The sequence below is a fragment of the Rana temporaria genome, chromosome 3 (assembly GCF_905171775.1).
Source record: "Rana temporaria chromosome 3, aRanTem1.1, whole genome shotgun sequence".
Taxonomy (NCBI): domain Eukaryota; kingdom Metazoa; phylum Chordata; class Amphibia; order Anura; family Ranidae; genus Rana; species Rana temporaria.
This window is the reverse complement of record NC_053491.1, coordinates 38,010,385-38,029,311: the sequence shown is the minus strand read 5'-3', so window position 1 is coordinate 38,029,311 and position 18,927 is coordinate 38,010,385. Positions and strand designations below refer to the sequence as shown.

General features: G+C 45.6%; 1 protein-coding gene across 1 annotated transcript in view; it reads right to left on the bottom strand.

The window, feature by feature from the left end:
• The window catches only part of ABHD2 (abhydrolase domain containing 2, acylglycerol lipase), a 118,536-nt gene that overhangs the window by 58,606 nt on the left and 41,003 nt on the right, over positions 1–18,927 (bottom strand). The gene's annotated exons all lie outside the window — the stretch shown is intronic.

Here is an 18,927-nt window from a genome sequence, read left to right as displayed (position 1 = left end):
CTCAATACATAGCTTCAATCAACAGTTTTAAGGAGCAGGGCGAGGAGAGACTAATGGGAAGTTCTGTGACTGAAGCCTGTATGACATCTCCGATTCTCCAATCCAAACTCCTTCATGAAGAACAGTCTTGTCCTCACCCACCTTCTCTGTTTAGGCCCTAAAGATGTCCTACAGAATATCATTGCTGTCATCCAAAAGACAAAGGGAGTCAAAGAGTGATGGGAACAGAGTTTAGGCATTCATGCATAAAGATATCACCCAGCATTTATAGCTGAACTGCAGTCAGATATTAAATACACAAATTGGGCTAGATTCAGATAGCCCTGCGTAATTTAGTGCGGGCGTAACGTATCTCCGATACGTTACGCCGCAAATGAGGGCGCAAGTTCTGGATTCATAAAGAACTTGCGCCCTAAGTTACGGCGGCATAACGTATGTGGGCCATCGTAAGCCCGCCTAATTCAAATGGGGATGATGTGGGCGTGTTTTATTTAAATTATTGTTGACCCCTGCGCCGTTCGTAAAAGAATCCCAGTGCGCATGCTCGAAATTCCACCGCAAATAGTCATTGCTTTCGACATGAACGTAAATTACGTCCAGCCCTATTCGCGAACGACTTACGCAAACGACGTAAAAAAAAATCAAAATTCAACGTGGGAACGACGTCCATACTTAACATTGCGTATGCCTCATAGAAGCAGGAGCAACGTTACGCCGGAAAAAGCCTTACGCAAACGATGTAAAAAATTCCGCCGGGCGCACGTACGTTTGTGAATCGACGTATCTAGGTCATTTGCATATTCTACGCCGAAAATGACGGAAGCGCCACCTAGATACGCCGGCGTAAATTCTTGCTGAATCTAGCCCATAGTCTTTAACTACTTGACCTGTGGAAAATCCCCCCCCCCCCCAGCCATTTTTTACAATGCGTTACTTTAACTGACAATTGTGCAGTCATGCAATGCTGTACATACATTACAATTTATGTAATTTTTGTTTTCTCGCAAAAAATAGAGCTTTTAGTGGCATTTGCTCACCACTGTTTTTTTTTTTTCTATAAAACGAACAAAAAAAAAAAAAAGAAGATATTTTTTACTTACTAATATTAAATTTAGGCCAATGTATTCTTGGGATTTTTTGTACCAAAAATATGTAGCAGAAGTGTATATTGGTTTGCTCTAAAGTTACAGTGTCTACAGACTGGGCTATATACTGGAATTATTATTTATTTTTAATAATAACTAGTAATGGCAGTGATCAGCGACTTATAGCGGGACTGCGATATTGCGTCAAGTTAGACACTGACACTTTGTGAGAATCAGTGACACCAATACAGTGATCAGCGCTAAAAATATGCGCTGTCACTGTACTAATGACACTGGCTCGGAAGCGGTAAAACATCAAGGGCGATCAAAGGGTTAAATGTGAGCCTAACCAGTGTTTTTGTATATACTATGTGGTGCTTTTACTAAGGCATGTGCTGGATTTTATTCCCTGCTTTGCAGGAAAACAAAATCCAGCACATCCCTGCTTGCAGAACAGAGCTCTGCCTTGTTAACAGAGGCAGCGCTCTTCTCTGTCTTTCTCCTCATTGATCAGCGTGTGCCAGCCAATGGATGACCACCGACACCCGCTGATCGGCTTGTGCTGTGACCAAGTGGCGCATTCACGCCAGGGTCCCCTACCCCAAAATGCCAGGTCACATACCAAGATAAAGAAGGGTGATCGAGAGATGAGCTTACAAGAAGTAAAATAGGATTTTTTGTACTCACCGTAAAATCCTTTTCTCTGACGTCCATGGACGGACACAGCTCCTTAAATCTTGACAAGTGGGTTATGCTCCCTGTTTACAGGAGAGTAGTCCTCTCCTGTAAACAGGAAACATAACCCACTTGTCAAGTTAAAGGAGCTGTGTCCGTCCATGGACAATAAGAGAAAGGTTGTTTTTTTTTGGCCATTCATACTTCCCTCGGTGAATGCAGTATCAGACCGACGCTGCATCTGTCCCCCAGCGTTTACACTGAGAACCGAGCCGCCGAACACCGCCAATGGCTCGGTTCTCACTCCTCCCCGAGCAAAGTGATGCAGACTGTCAGTCAGCATAACTTCTGCTCTACTTCTCAGCGCTCATTGGAGCGCTGAGCTGAGAAGGGGCGGGGCGGCCGCCTCATCGGCTTGCTGAGACTGTCATCAATCAAGGCAGCTGGCGGATCCAGACTTGGAAGTCGTGATGAGGCGCTGCCTCGACTCATCGCTGGAGAGATCCAGGACAACTTGGGATCAGAGGATATGGGATGAATGATGCTGGCCATCAGACTGAGGACAACTAGTGAAAAAGTACTGTGGGGGAAATCTAGATTGAGGAGAATATTTAAGATTAAGATTTTTTTATCCTTTTTTTAAAATGGCATTTATTTTTTATTTTATTTTTTTTGGACTGCAGTGATTGCTATGGCTAGGGATGTTATACACATAGTTACACTGGTCTAATGTAACTACCGTATTTTCTGGCATATAAGACGATTTTTTAACCCATGAAATTCTTCTTAAAAGTCAGGGGTCGTCTTATACGCCGGTAACCTAACAGGTAGGCGTGTGCTACATAACTAAACTGATAGAAAATGTATACAGTTCAAAATGCAGGCATAAATTGACGGCATTTTATTAAAGGAAACTTGGGTTAAAAATGTGGGAAATGCCGTGGCTCACTTGTTTTTCAGGGCGATTGCTCCAAATCCATCACCCTGATCCGTGCCTCAATTACTTAGTGAGTCACATATACAAAACAAGCATTATGCACAGAAGGTGCGCTAATACCTAATAAACAGTTATTTTAGGTCAAACATTGCAAAGAAAGGATAACAACAACAGCCTGCGGCATGCACCTTTGTAAACAGCCTGCAATTATGTCCCAACAGGTTGTTTTTAAACCACCACCATGTGAGTCAAGTGTATTCTTAAAATGCTGGAGGATTGGTGTATAAGGATCTCCTTCGCCTTCAGGCAATTCTTATTTACAACCCAAACACAAAAAAAAAAAATCCTTCAGACACTAACCTGTGTGAAGCAGGCCAGAAATAAGGAAGAAAAAAAAAAAAAAAGCATAATGCTGCATTTCAAATTAAAGTTAAAAAAAAAAAAACACACACAACCATTCCTGAAAATCATTGGGCTGAAGCACGCCATCGTCTGAGGTCGTAGAGCCGGTCCAAATTGTGAAAAGATCACAACCATATACTCAGTATCCTCCCAGAAGCCTGGACAGGCACCTGGCTCAGACTCTCCAGCTCCCTCCACAGTCCAGACTGGTGACTGACAGTCATGGCTCTCTGCTCAGAGCGCAGGAGAGAACTGAGCGATCAGCAGTGTTTGATCACTCAGTTCCCACTACAAAACCGGCAGGGGATTGACGCTGCATCCACCTAGGTGAGAATTAATTTTTTTTTTTTTTTTTAAACCTGAACTTTTTAACCACTTAAGCCCCGGACCATTATGCAGGTAAAAAGGACCTGGCCCCTTTTTGCGATACGGCACTGCGTCGATTTAACTGACAATTGCGCGGTCGTGCGACATGGCTCCCAAACAAAATTGGCGTCTTTTTTCCCCCACAAATAGAGCTTTCTTTTGGTGGTGTTTGATCACCTCTGCGGTTTTTATTTTTTGAGCTGTAAACAAAAATAGAGCGACAATTTAGAAAAAAAGCACAATATTTTTTACTTTTTGCTATAATAAATATCCCCCAAAAAATATATAATTTTTTTTCCCCCTCAGTTTAGGCCGATACGTATTCTTCCACATTTTTGGTAAAAAAAAAGATAATTAAAAATAAAAATAAATCCCAATAAGCGTTTAATGATTGGTTTGCGCAAAAGTTATAGCGTTTACAAAATAGGGGATAGTTTTATGGCATCAGCGATCAGCGACTTTTTTCGTGACTGCGACATTATGGCGGATACATCTGACACATTTTTGGGACCATTATTATTTTCACAGCGAAAAGTGCTATAAAAATGCACAGATTCCTGTGAAAATGACAATGGCAGTTAAGGGGTTAACCACTAGGGGGCGCTAAGGGGTTAAGTGTGCCCTAAGGGAGTGTTTCTTTCTGTAGGGGGGAGTGGCTGGACGTCTGACGCCACTGATCGTCGTTCCCTATAACAAGGAACAGGGAACAGACGATCAGTGACACTGCCACAGAGAAGAACGGGGAAGGTTTGTTTACACTCACCTCTCCCTGTTCTTGAGCTCCTGTGACCCGATCGCGGGACACCGGCGGCGATCGGTGCGTGGGTCCTGCGGTCGCGGAGCTTCGGACCGGTTCGCGGAGCTTCGGACCACGGCTGGGCAACATACCTGTACGTGCTTGTGCCCAGCCATGCCATTCTGCCGCAGTATCTCGGCGTTATGCGGTCCTCACGTGGGTAACGATTGTCACCATTTTGGGTCCCGTTCAATAAAAACTCGATTTTTTTAGCACATTTTTTTGAGCTGAAAAAGCCCCCCCTCGGCTTCTAATTGAGTCAACCGCTGTGACATTCAGTCTTTTTAACTGCAGTCGGCGGCCATCCATTGTAACAAAGCTCCGCCTCCTCCTTGTCCGTGATAGACGGAACACCGATTCAGTTTCCCAGCAGTGAGTCAGTGTTCCATCCATCACGGATAGATGAGCACAGTGAGGCGTGCAAATAGGCATTGTTGATACTCTTTCTTTTCAAATTGTTTATTGAGTATTCACACACAGAGTACAAAACAGGTATTTTCAGATTGTCATATCAAGAAGAATGTCATGGTACAGACTTAGTGAGGCAAGTAAAACCATATTAACAAGAGTGCAGTATACAAGCCATGAACAGCAAACAGTCAGATCGTGGAATGTTAGATACATCGAAGCAAAATAGGTAGACCGTAGGTCCAACATCAGAAAACGTATAAAGAGAACATTAGAAAGGGTAAGAGTGCCAATCTGTTAACATACATTTAGGAAGAGTACTCAGTAGTCAAACAAGGGAAAGGCCGTAAAATAAATCCAGGCACTAGTCTGTTGGTGTGCCAGAACGGATTCACTTAGGGCATTTCAGACAAAATAAAATGTAAAAAGGGGAGAGGAGAGAGAGAGAAAAGAAACAGATGAGAAAAGGAGGACAAAAGGGAGAATAAGTAAAGATAGAAAAGGATAAAGGAAGAGAGTCGGCCGGGCCGCACGGACCCCGGAAGGATGTAGTGTAATAGGTCATGGTTCCTGGTTATGTTTTAGTTGTACTGTTACAACTCCTCTCGTTCCCCGGATGACTACGTCACCAGTAAAGCAGTGTCAAAGTCTGGAGGAAGAAAGTGTTCCACCCAGGGGGTCCAGGTTTTGTCGTGTTGGGCCATTCGATCTAAAATTGTAGCCTCTATTTTACTATGTATCATAGCTTGGGTCACCCTGTTTTTAACTTCCGCCATGTGTATATTTGGGGTCTTCCAGGCCCTGGCTATAGATTGTTTAGCAGCAGTGGTCAATTGTAATAAAAGCCTAATTTGGGCTCTGGTGTAGTCCTGTTGCACATGATTTAAGAGAGCTAGGGATGGATCAGGATGAAGTTTGTCATTTAGGAGGGTGGAGGCCATACGGAATATTAATACCCAAAACCGTTGCACTACCGGGCATGACCACCAAATATGTTCATGTGTTCCCCTCCCTCCGCATCCCCGGAAGCAAATGGGCGGGTAATTTGGCAAAAATTTTGAAATCCTTGCGGGGACCAAGTACCACCGCATGAGGACCTTGTAGTTGGCCTCAAGGGCCACAATATTCTGGGAAGAGGATTTCGTGCTGGTCCAAATTTCGGTCCAGTCCTCCCTATCCAGTGTAATCTGAAGGTCCTTAGACCACTGTGCAGCATACAGGGGGAGATCATTCGAAGAAGTGGTGAGGTGACTGTAAATTCGAGAAATAACACCAGGGGCATGGGGGTCCGACTTACAAATATTTTCATAAAAGGACATGCTGTCCAGGGAGGAGCAACCACCAATTACTGAACGTACGAAATGAGTTATCTGAAGGTAACGAAAGTTGATACTCTTTTTATTACAGTAGCCGCTGCATTTCCAGCCCTAGGCTTATACTCGAGTCAATAAGTTTCTCTTATCGTCCATGGACGGACACAGCTCCTTAAATCTTGACAAGTGGGTTATGTTCCCTGTTTACAGGAGAGGACTAGGCAGAAACATGTTAAATAGTTAAATACATGTTACATTAACAGAGTTGAACAGCCCCGCCCAGGGGGCGGTCCCTCCAGACATAACCCTCCTCACTGCAGCTTGCAGCCTCAGTTTCGTTCTGCCTAGCAAAGGAGAAGGACGTATGGCTCCCTTTGGGCCCAGCGCCCTGAGGAGAAATTTTATTTTATTTTACTTTACTTTTTCTTGAAGAATCTTCTTTCAACTGTTGGCTGAGAGACAGGCTGGATATTATAGATCCTTGTAGTCTACTCAGTCCGACCAGCAAGCGTGGGCACACCTTTGCAAAGAGGCTTGGTCTGCCACGCCATACCTCATGACTCCTGAGGTGGCCGGTGAGCTTTGCTCCGAGGTTCACATATGACTGAGCTGTGGTGTTGTCTCAATCACAGTGGACCGGGCCGACAGCTACCTCCATTGCGGTTGTAGTTCTGTCAGGAATGCGTCAGTCCCTCCTGCTTCGGTGGGTTGGTAAGGCTGGGCATTCCTGGGGTTCGGGGGTCCCTTCCCCTTACTTCCCTGCTCCTTTCCCTTGCTGCATTGCTAACATTGCCGCTGTCAGGGGGGAGGGGGCCTTCCTGAACTGTGTTATCTGGCCTGTGCTTTTTCTTTTTTGTATTGGGCTTTCCTGTGAGGTAAAAAGCCCTGTGATGAGCACAGATGTTTATGATTATACTTCAGCAGACGCTGACTGATTGGTGACACCTGTAACGGTTTTGCTTTTTATGCTGTATCTGTGACTTGTCCTTAAATAAAACAGCCCTATGAGGCTTTTCCTGTTTAAACACAGGTCCCTGCAAAAGTTACCTCACGGTTCTTTTCCTCACAGGCAGCGCTGTGCAGTCTCCTCCTGAGGGAGTCCCCTGGTTACCCCTGGTCAGCGCAGCAAGTGGGTGAGAGGCCCTGAATAGGGCTCTAGGAGCTTTTGTCTATTTGTATGGACGGGTGTGCATATTATAATACACACTATATGTAAATATTGGAGTCAGTATCTGGGTCCTTCCCCACATGCTGGTGGTGGCAGCAGGTGTTAGCACCTGTGATTCCCACAGAGTTTTTATTGTAGTCCTGGACACAGTTTGTGCCAGGGTGGGGGTGGACTGCGGGCGGGCGGTAAAAGAGTGCCCCCTTCCCCCGTTATCCCCTGGGGAATGCTCTGTTATGGAGCCATGGACTAGGTACCTAGTTGGGAAAAAAAAAAAAAAAAAAAAAAAAAAAGGCAGAATAAGGCATTTATGGGTGCGCTTTTTACTGCTGCAAGGGACTCTCCTAAGCTGCATAGTGCAGCTGGGTTTCCGCTGAGGGCTCGGTCTTTTTTGGATCACACAAATCAGACCGCTGTGTAGGTTTTTTCCTTCTGTGCCCTTCTTTGATAATTTCTGAGATGCGGAATGAGAAAAGCCACTGAGGGCTTTTGTAGTCCCTCACCGCCGGGCGGGAACCCCTACTTGTATGGATCTGACTGATAGAAGATCCGAAGTACTGACCCGTTCCATGTTTACCATGCTGGGGTCTGGCTTGCGGCCTATTGTGGCCACTACACTGGGGTCTCAGTGGTCGCTGGCGCTATTTTTTTTTTGGGAGATTTTTCAATTACATTGAAAACTCCCATTGGCGCCCATTTTGTCGTAGCCACGCTATGGCGCAGCTTACATTGTGCTGGCCTTTTTCCTGTGGCCGCGTTCTGAACGCTCGGCGGCCATCTTGGAGTAGTCCTGACCCCTAGTGCTGTATACAACTCACAGAGTGAGCATTTTGCACCAGACAGTGGAGGAGCACCGACTCTCTCCTGAGGTTATTAGCCTAGCGGACCAGCTGGTCCAGGGCCTCATATAGGTCTGTGATGCTTCATTGAATGCTGCGCCCTTGTTATCCAGGGCGTCTGTTTCAGAATGGTTTTATGCACACGGTGGTGTAGTGCTTAACTCCATTACTTGGCAGCAAAAGAGTCATTGGTTCGAATCTCCAATCTGCCTGGAGCTTGCATTGTCGCTCCCTGTGTCTGTGTGGGTTTCCTCCGGGTACTCCGGTTTCCTCCAAAGACATGTGTGCATACACCTACATAATATACATACACACTATGTGTGTGTATTATTTAGGGGCAACCCTCCCAGGCCGTCAAAGGCCCAGCTGGGGGACTAATCTGTCCCTGGGTGCATAAGCCGATCACGCCGGCACCCAAATCCTGCCAATGTATATAGCCTTCCCTCCCTGTCTCTAGGTGGGAGGGGCGGCTTGCAGGTTCACAATTCAGTGAAACCTCCCTGCTCTCCGATTAGTGGGTCTGCGAGGTGGTCTCTTCGGAGTACTAGATAGGGTTTCCTCCTATCCACAGAACAAAGTTCTGTCCTTGTGTCTTCCCCTCCCGGCACGTCGGTCTGCCTTGGGCAGTGTGGGATTTGCTAAGCTGCAAGGTAATTTTACCTTTCCTGCAGGACGAGAGTTTTGGGGTTTTCTATGGGCCTCAGGCCCTAAATACCTTTGTGAACGTCGGGTAGTTCCGCATGGAATCCATTTGTTCGGTGGTAGCTGCGCTTCATCCGGGGGATGTCCTGACGTCCTCGGACATCAGGGACGCATACATGCATGTCCCGTTTTGCACATGTCACAGTGTTTTTTTCTGTGCTTCGTGATGAGAGAAGGGTCTCTGTCAGCCTGTGGCCCTCCCTTTTGATCTGGCGTCAGCACCATGGGTTTTCAGCTAGGAGCTCGCACTTATTTGAATTTTGTTGGGTCAGCGAGGCTTTGCCTCATTGGCTACTTTGACGACTTTCTTCTGAGAGCAGCTTCTGTCTCCGACCTAGTGGATGGGTTATTCCCATTCAGACCCTCCGAAGATTCGGGTGGATGTTAGACGTTTAGGCCAGAAAGTGTAGCTCAGTGGCAGCAAGCCTGCCCTACATGTGTGCGACCCAGGGTTCAAATTATGGGCATGCTAGGTTCCGACTCAGCGTTGGAGTATCTAGTGTTGATCCAGACTCCTCAGTGGCAAAGGTCCTTCTTCCCCTGGAGAAATTGCAGACTCTTCAGTCTGCGGAGAAGGTATTGGCATCACGCAATCGGTCTTCTCTCCGGGCGCCTGCTGGTTCAGGGTCTGTGGGTAGCCTCCTTCAAGGTGGTACTGTATGCCCAGTTCCACACCCTGGTTTTCCAGTGGAACTACTGTCCAGGTGGTAAAAATCTCTTGTCTCTGAAATCATTAGATTCCTGTGCGCCACCTAGTCAGAGTCTCTCTGAGTTGGTGACAGAGATTCCCGACTCTTCGGTCCGGGAAGTTGTTCCTTCCTTCCAGTGGTCGGTGTTTACGACGAATGCCAGCTCACGGGTTGTGAACCTGGAGGTTCACAAAACTGGGGGGTCCAGTCGGCCCTGAGTCGCTGGACTTGCGTGGACCTATGACCACACCTCCTTGAATGTGTCTGGTCTCGGTAGCTACCCAGGGTCGGGCCTGGCTAGTGCCTGGTGGAAGACCGCCTGGGAATACCAGGTGCTGTCTACTGTTCATTGTCCTACTATTTTAGGCGATCAGGCTATGCTTCTCCTTGTGGTCGACCAATCTGGTTTCAGCCGGACAACGCCACGGCCGTGGCTTCAGTCTACCATCAGGTATGCCGGCAGGCAGACTACTGGAGTCGCCAGATGCTGGACCAGGGCGACTGGTCTTTGTGCTTTGGGGTGTTTCGGCTCCCTTGCAGGAGGTGAGCCTCACATGGCATGGATCTCCTGGCAGCTTGTCTCCGCCGCAAGGGTGTCAGTTAGTGGCCAGGTCTAGTGATCTTGTACAGACGCGTCAGTCGCGCTGGTGGCCCTGTGTTGTCTGTATCGGTGATTTTTTGCCATTCCTCCATGGTAGTTGCTTCCTCGGCCGCTCCACAGAGTGGATGCTGAGGAGATCCCGATGATTCTAATCGCTCCAGATTAATCTCGGCGTCCTTGGTACGCTGATATCGGGCGCCTGGTAGCGGAGGCACCCTGGCGATTGCCAGGGCAGGAGGTTCCTGTCTCAAGGTCCCATACTTCCTCCTGTTGTACAGTCACTGACTTGCTTAACATGGTTATTGGAAGCCAGACTTTAGGTGACCAGGGTCTGTCTGACTCGGTCATCTCAACAGGGCACCGTAGTCTTCTTCCGGAGGATCTACCGTCGCACCTCTCTTGGTGCGAAGGGATGGAGTGACGTCCACGGGCGTACTTTCAATGTCCAGGGTCCTGCTGTTTTTAAAGCTTGGATTGGATCTAAAAATTGCTTAAAGCACCGTTTGGGGGCAGATTTCAGCCTTGGCTGTGTTTTTAGTGGCCTTTTTGCGGCCCGTTCCCTGGTGGGTCCCCTTTTTTTGTGTGCAAGGGGTTTGTCATATACTTTCCCCTCTTGGCCCATCTCTTCCCCCATGAGTTTTGACTCTGGTGCTCTCGGTTCTTCAGGAACCTTCCTTTTGGAAACATCAGAGAGATTTTCTCTTGACACTATCTCAGAAGGTGGCCCCTTTAGTGGCCTTTACCTCTGTTAGAGGGGTTTCTGAGTTGGCGGTCTTGTCTTGCAAGCCGCCATGCTTGATCCCCCATAAGGATTAGGTGATGGTGCGCCCGCGACCTTCCCTTCTTCCGAAGGAGGTTTCGGCCTTTCATACTTTAGGCGTGGTACGCGCTTTGCGGGTATACCAGCCTACTACGGCTCCATTTCGGAGCTTCTGACTCTCTTTTGTGTCGGTGTCTGGTCCACAAAAGGGCCTGGCGGTCTCGTCGACCACCATTTCTCGGTGGAACGGGCAGGCCGTCATACAGGCCTATGCTCCTAAGGGCGGGCCCCCCTTTTCCGGTCACGGCACTTTCGACCAGGGCAATTGGTGCTTCCTGGGTTTTTTTTTTTTTTTTTTTTTTTTTCCCGACATCATGCGTCGGTCTCACAGGTGTGCGAGGCGGCGATTTGCTCGTCCGTTCACGCTTTTTCCAGAATTTACATGGTTGCTGTGAGTGCATCTTATGATGTTTTTTTCAGCCGCTAGTTTTTGCCGGCGGCTGTTTAAAGTTGCACCTCCTCCGTTGAGGAGCTCTGCTTGTTTTGGGGTGAAGTTAAAATTGTTTTTACTGATATATTTCCCACCCCTCGTTTTTTGACACTGCTTGGGGACGTCCCACTTGTCAAGATTTAAGGAGCTGTGTCCGTCCATGGACGATAAGAGAAAATAGGATTTTTTGTACTCACCGTAAAATCCTTTTCTCTGAAGTCCATGGACGGACACAGCTCCCACCCCTCCTTTTTAGGTTTGTACTGCTTGTTACGAACTGAGGCTGCAAGCTGCAGTGAGGAGGGTTATGTCTGGAGGGACCGCCCCCTGGGCGGGGCTGTTCAACTCTGTTAATGTAACATGTATTTAACTATTTAACATGTTTCTGCCTAGTCCTCTCCTGTAAACAGGGAACATAACCCACTTGTCAAGATTTAAGGAGCTGTGTCCGTCCATGGACTTCAGAGAAAAGGATTTTACGGTGAGTACAAAAAATCCTATTTTTCCCATTTTTTTGTGGTAAAATTAGGTGCCTCGGCTTATACTCGAGTAAATACGGTAAATCACACAATAGTGCACTCACGAGTATCATTAAGAACAACTATTATTAATTAGAGTTGCTGGACCCAGCCGCCCAGCAAGTATGAAGCACACTTGTCTGATTTGAAATGGGGTAATACATGTCATCTACATAGGCTACTTAAATTGGTTTATAAATTTGCCCCCTTTTATTTTTCAGCAAAAAAAAAAAATGTATTTTCTGAGGCTCTCTTTAAATTTACATTTAATACGAATGGAGCCCAATATGCTTCTTCTGGCCAGCAGCAAATGAGTCCCAAAAAATATTTGGGATTCAAGCAAGAAGCTAAAAGGAGTTGTAAAGGAAACATTTTTTTTTTTTTTGCTCAAATGACTGTTTACAGGGTATAGAGACATAATAGTTAACCGATTCCTTTTAAAAAACGATTAAAAATAGATAAAAATCATATAATGTACCTATAGTTTCAGTTTCGTTTTTGCATGTTATCCTGCCTCTGTGCTGTATAGAGCCATAGAGAAGTGATGGTTTGGAAAACGAAACTAGAAGCTCCCAGTACTGTGGTAATCAGGAAACAGACAACCAGGAAGTGTCCACAACAGAGCAGAATTACAGCAACATCAGAGCAAAAACGAGCAATGAGGACATGAAACCAGGACTGCAGTAAGGTAAAGGAAGCTATTTAGCTAAAAAAAAAAATTCCTTTAGTGACCCTTTAATGTGCTACATGGTGGGTGGTAATATTAGAAGTTTAATAAGTCTGCACCATACTTTCATTTACAATTCCGACTGTAGCAAAAAGGTAGATCAAAACTACATAAAGAATGAAAACCATAACAAAGAGGCCATTTATCCCCTTTGTGCCTAAGGATAAAACAAATGTTAATGCCTAAGCACAATTTTGACATCTATTCGTAAAACTGTACACATCACCACAACCAATTTGTTCATCCAAGTGGATTATAAAAAAAAAAAAAAATTCTTCAGAACAAATTGGGCTTTCATTTGGTGTTAAAATGGTAATGGATATCTCATGATATTTTTTTTCTTTTTTCAAAAAGAAAACTATCCCAAAAAAAAAGGAAAGAAAAAGAAAAAGTATATTTGTTACTACCATAACCTTCCACCAAAGAACAGCCCAAAATAAAATTCTCCTGCTCCCGATGATCGCAGTGATACCACATATTGTGTAGGTTAGTTGTTCTATGTACCCGTAGTAAGACCCAGAAACAATAGCGCACATTTTTTTAATCCTACCGAAATCACACCGACACCAATATTGGTTGTGAAAAAATCCTGCCGGAAAAATACTGACTATGACCTTTGACCCATACCTTACCCAAACACCAAGGCTCGGTTTACATTGGTGTGCTGTCCAACATCAGATGTGATTCGCACCGCACTACAGTGCAAAGTGAACTCAGCCATGCAGATTGTACGGCCGAGTTTGCATCACATTGGGACCAAACCCACAGAGGACCTTTTTTTTGTTCTTTGCCAGAATCGCATGCATGTGAACACCCCGATTCCTGTCCAAATTGACAGTTAGCACTGCAATATGCGACTCAGCAGTTTGTATATGGCAGTGTGAAGTACCTGCGAGTTAGGTGCGATGCGGGAACCCGTATTGGATTTGCAGGCTTCTAAAAAACACGAAAATGTGGAAGAGGGGAGGGAGAAGGAGGAGGGCTTCACAGCGATCGGGTTACCTGCAACCTGGACTTCATGCTGGGAGCGCCCTGTGCAGCGTGCCGTCAGCACAAACATATGCAAAAAAAAGGCCCGTCCAGTGGGGCCACATATACGTGTGCTGTCGGCGTCAAGGGGTTAAAAAAAAAAAAACACCACAAGGCAGTAGTTTAAAAGTTGAACTCCAGGAATGATCTGTATTGCTACTTACATTATTCCACTTTGGACCAATGTTAGTATGCATATACCATACCTGATGGACCGATGGGGGTGCAGACAATCGCTGTAATAGTCAGCAATCTTCCGGGGCCCCACTCCGAATCTGTGCAAGAAGCTTCCTCTCAACATACTGACTACAGGGGGCGCTTGCTCAGCACTGCCACCATTCATGGAACACTTTGTATATATTTTTTTAAATTAATACAAGGCTTGCTTTGATTGGACAAGGTGGAGATTGTGATGTCACTGCCTTTTCTCCCCACCTCATCCAACCAGAGAACGCCTTATATTCATAAAAAAAAAAAAGACCAAGCATTCTGTGAATGGCGGTAATGGTGAATGAGTGACCTCCTGAGCGATTGCCAGCTTTCCCAGCAGCCCCTCAGGTATGAGATATGCATACTTGCATTGTGCCCACCTGGACCAATAAAGATCATTGTTAAAGTTCAGTTTTAAGATTAGGACACTGACCCAGTGTAGTGACACATGTATGATTCATTTCTCCCATTAACAAACACAACCGCCTAGTGACTTAAAAACTTTACAAAGTATTTAACAGCATTTCCCAACAAAGGGTATCCGCTTGTAATTCAGGAACTGGACATTCCACACCTAATCACAAACATGTATTGAAGACAAGCCAGCATTTATATCTATTGTTAGGGGCCTTTCACATGGGACTCCGCTCTGATTCAAGAGATCTGCATATGGATCTCTTACTGAAAAAAGCCAAGTGGGACGAAATTTCACTCCCCCCCAGGCCCGTCGCTACAGGACAGGCAAAGCAAACAATTTTTTGGGGCCCCCGAGCTGGCCTGGGGCCCCCAACTTCCCCTTTCCAGGCTGAAGCGTGGCCGAGCTCCTCTTCTTTCCTCCTGTCAGTCCGGCCGAGTAGCGCGCGGTACAGGAGATTCAGTGTCCTGTTCCCGGCCGGACTGACAGGAAGTGCACACTGAGTGCTCACTCGGTGTGCAGCAGCAGAGAGCGGCAGCACTCACCGCTGACTGAGTCCTCCCTGAGACCTCCAGTCCAGTCAGTGCGGCAGGCGGCATTCTGCTATGCCAGACCAGTGCCTTAGAGCCAGCTGTTCCCTTCCCGAGGACCTCCACTGCAGCCCAGGGCAAATCTCCGACGCGACCTCCTCCAGGCTCCTCCTCCTCCCGCCTGAGCGGTCGGGCCGACTGCCTGCCTGGACCAGGGAACCAGGAAGAGAAGACCGGCGCTGAAGTTTGCCCCACCAGACCAGACTGAGTGACAGAGAGTCCAGGCAGATAAAAAGGTGAGTAAAGCAAATGAAAAACAGTAGCGGCAATTGATGGGCACACTGGCAGCATTTCATGGGACACAGTAGCGACAATTGATGGGCACACTGGCAGCATTTCATGGGACACAGTAGCGACAATTGATGGGCACACTGGCAGCATTTCATGGGGCACAGTAGCGACAATTGATGGCCACACTGGGGGGGGCCTCCATGTCCATTTTGCTTGGGGCCCCCTAATTCCTTCAAACGATCCTGCTCCCCCCACATCAATGCCTGTTCAGTTTTTTGTCTTCATTTTTGACAGTGGACTGTGGTGGAGCGGTGTTGGATCTATGGGCCCCCAGACACATTACAGCTACTTCCAATTCGTCACATGTAAACCCATTCTCATCCTTTCTAAACTACTGCCATAGTGCTGATCTATAAGGATATGGATGTCTCCTGCATGTATCCTCACCTGTCAAATGTCTCCCCTCTGTCTGTTATAAGAACTGAAAAACTGCAGATTCTGTGGGTGGGTCTGTTGTCTGGAGCTTGGTGGGTGGAGTCATAATGTCAATAGACTCCCCGCCCTCCTCTACACTCCCACATGCATTTTTACCTGTGTATTCCTTACACTAAATTCTGCTATGATCACTAACAGCCAGTCAAAATCCAGAAGAGTAACCACATAACTTCAGAAAAGTAGTGGGGGTGGGAATTAAAAAATAATGCCCGTCTCCAGGATAGTGCATGAGATATGTAAATAACCTGTCACTCACAGCAAGGGGGCGTGACAAAAAACGTTTTTCTCTGCAAGTTCGTTTTATTTCACTGAACAATAAAAGAGGATTGCTCAGAGCTGGATTAACTATGTGTGGCAAGACTGGGTACAGATGATAGAAAATCTTATACTCTACATTGTGACATCAAAAAAACAAATGCACATTTTCGGGTTTACATCCACTTTAAAGATGCAGAAAAATAAAAAATAAAATAAGAAAAATGCAGGCCTTTCATTTTTTTTCTTCTGGAACTGGTAGGCAGATGTAATTGGACACAAGTCTGTTTTCTTCCGCCTGCCTATAGAGCTTCAGATCAGGTCCACCTGAAAAACTGACAGGCAGACCCGATTGGGTAAGCCAGTGGGGCCTTTAGGCCCTGTTCACACCTGAAGGTTTTGTAGCCCTGGTTTACATTGGAGTGTCCTGTCCTTTGTAGCAAAACACCCGTTACTCAAAAAAGTACATGAGCTACTTTTCAGGCAGAATGGAGCGTTTTTGTCCCCAAAAACTTCATTGGAAACACCTGAAAAGCACGACATGCGCTCTTTGAGCGTTTTGTGCTCAGAAAGCTCTCCACTCTTTCAGCAGCACCCCAAACCATTCTGTTGAAAAAAAAATTGACAAAAGCTTCAAAAACCATGCAATTCTGCTCCGAAATAACTCCTCAAAAAAAAAAAAAACACAAACACACAAGTCTATAAAGCAGCATTTACACCTGAGTGTAGCGATTTACTAGCATTTCTATTTGAGAGAGTTTGAGCATTTTTTTTTACAAGCTTTTACAGCTTCAGGCATTTTGGTTTAGCCAATAGAAAGCACTGAGGCTTTATTTTATTTTGTTGTGCTATAAATGAAAAAAAAGACCGAAAATTTGGTAAAAAAAAATCATTTTTCTTATTTATAATTTTTCTTCATAAATTTGGCCAAAAACAGGCGGCACTGGTGTGGCACTGCTAAAACTTAGGTCACTTATGGTTTGGCACAGATGTCTCTCCTCTCATGCTGCATCGGTGTGTGGTGAGAGAGATGAACTTCATCTGACCCTGCTGTGTTTACATTTGTGATCGCGCCGTCATTGGCCCTTTAACGCGATCTGTGTTGCTCCGGGTTCCGTGAACCCGGCGAGCACCGATGTTCCCGTGTGCGCAACCCATGGGGCACGCGGGAACGAATCTCTGGGAGGACGTTATACAATATCCTCCCAGATTTAAGGAACCACCCTGTCGCCGTTATTTTGCAGTATGCGGTGGTTAAAGCAGAACACGTGCAACAAAATGCTCATAAAAAAAAAAAAAAAAAAAACGCTCAACTCAGGCATTTCTATTGAAATCCCATGGGGGGCAAAAATGCTTGTAACCTGCCAAAGGGAAGCTCATGAACCCATTTCAGCAACAGGCATTTTTCTTCAGGTGACAGAACACTCAGATGTGAACAGAGGTCATTAAAATAAATGGGATTTGGCGGTTTGCTTGGCTACAAGTAGAAAATAAGGTGTGAACGGGGCATTAAAGTCACTTTTACCCTGAGGCGCTTCACAGGCGCTATAGCATTAAAATGAATATAGCGCTTGTAAAGCGCCTCTCCTGTCAGCCCAGAGCTTAAGGGACGTAAAGAAAAAAAAACAAACAAAAAAAAACTGCAAGCAGTATCGTTGAGGCACTGTGGGAGTGGTGTATACACCGCACCTAAAGCTCCCCTGCCCATTGAAATCAATGAGCAGCACCAAAGCACCTGCAAAGAACTTTGGCAGCAGCGCTTTTAACCTTTTTTCGGACACTAGCGGGGGTTAAAACGTGCAGCTAAAACTATGGTAAAGCGCTGCTAAAAATAGCGGCTCTTTACCGCCAACTCCCCCAATTCCCCACTGTGAAAATGCTCCAAGGGTGCGGTATAAAGCGTCACTACGCTAGCAGAAAACTAGAGTGTATTAAAAACCATTTGGCTTGTTTGCTGCCGCTTAAGCCTTTCAATAAGTAGACAAATCCTACGCAGCTTTTACAATCAATGCAACGGATCTAAGAGATCAACTTATTTATCAAGCCGTTCACAATATGTGCTTTGGAGTTTTGTACACCACGCGCAATTACACGGCTGAAGGATTGGAAATCTTCTGCAGCATTTCTGCAGATGTATGCGGCAAAATGTAGGATTTTTTTTTGTTAAAATAGGTACACTTACTACTAGTGGGTTACACAGGAATTTTCTAGCCAGCTTTTCATGGCTGCCATGATTGATTGATTGCCAAGTGAACAAGTATGTCCCTTCTGTAAAAGGATAAAGTCGTATACTGCACAAATCTGGCCTTTATGGAAGAGTGGCAAGAAGAAAGCAATTTCTTAAAGATATCCATAAAAAGTGTTGTTTAAAGTTTGCCACAAGCCACCTGGGAGACACACCAAACAAGTGGAAGAAGGTGCTCTGGTCAGATGAAACCAAAATCAAACTGATTGGCTAAGACACAGCAGCGGTGCAATTGGCTCCCATTGCTGTCAAACTCAGTTAGCCAATTAGGAGAGAGTGGGGGCGGGGCCAAACCGCAGACCCAACTGCTTGCTGTGGGGGCACTCCGCAGGAGGGAGGAGGATCCTGGGCTGCTCTGTGCAAATCCACTTCACAGAGCACATAAGTACATGTTTGTTATTTTATAACACACACACGACTAAGTAATGAAAGTAAAGTTGCCGCTGAATAAACAGGTCCAGAGCAGAAATGTCCATAGGGAGTGAACAGGTGTGAAAGGCGAAGTAGTTAAGGACATTTTACAACATTGTAAACATGGCTACCGATGTACACACAAAGGCAAACTTAAAAAAGAAACCAAGAAAAAAAAAAAAAAAAAAAAAACTGTTATCATTCAGACACAATCATGCTTCTCCTCCAATGAGACATACAATAGCACTGCTCCTCAATGTACATCACAAACTGCTTTTTTATCTTGTCTATAATTAACTCCACCAACTGTTCTTTGTTATGAAATGACAACACTAACGCAAGAGATCAAGGCACCCACATCCCAAAATAGGTAAATAGTAGAGAAATCGAGAGGGGGGATTTTTATGGTGCCACATATAAACTTTTTTTATTGAAAAATGTAGAATATATTATTATATATATATATATATATATATATATATATATATATATATATATATATATACACACACACACACACACACACACACACACACACACACATAATAACCAAACCATAATAAAACACGTAAA